This window comes from Carlito syrichta, unplaced genomic scaffold, assembly GCF_000164805.1.
Source record: "Carlito syrichta isolate Samal-C Ts95f unplaced genomic scaffold, Tarsius_syrichta-2.0.1 Scaffold314325, whole genome shotgun sequence".
Lineage (NCBI taxonomy): Eukaryota > Metazoa > Chordata > Mammalia > Primates > Tarsiidae > Carlito > Carlito syrichta.
In genome coordinates, this window is record NW_007258421.1 from 283,056 (window position 1) to 283,656 (window position 601).

Below are 601 nucleotides of genomic sequence, written 5' to 3' on the forward strand. Positions count from 1 at the left end.
GGGCCCAGCGGCCGAGGGGCGGGCCGCCACGGGAGACGGGGACTGGGAGACGTAGTCTGTTCTGGCGCCGCACGCCCCGCGCCGCGTCCGGGGACGCCGGGACTCGCAACTCCGCCTAGCGGCGCACGGGCCCCTCGCCGCGCCCGCCTTCCTTTTCCCTTCCTTACCGACCCCTCGTCTTGCTCTTTGCGGTTCTCGTTGACTCCACAGCGTCGCTCGTCTTTCCGAATTCCTGTGAAGTCTGATAACCGGAGAGCAAGGAAAATACAGGTTACTTGGTTGGAGAGTCTCTGCAAAAGTTACTAAGCAATGATGGTAAATAAGCATCCTCACCCAAAATGATTCAGAATTAGGACAAGCCCCCATTTATTTCCACTGCATTAGTGTGTACTCTGATGACAACGTGATGGTTGAGGTGAAAGCAAAATACAGAATTACCGTTTTCCTCTTTTTTTATTTTTATTTTTTGAGCTGGCGTCTCACTCTCACTCAGACTGGAGTGCAGTGGCCTCGACCTGCTGGGCTCCGGCGATCCTTCCACCTCAGCCTTCCGAGTAGCTGGAACTACAGGCGCGCGCTACCACGCCCGGCTGATTTTCGA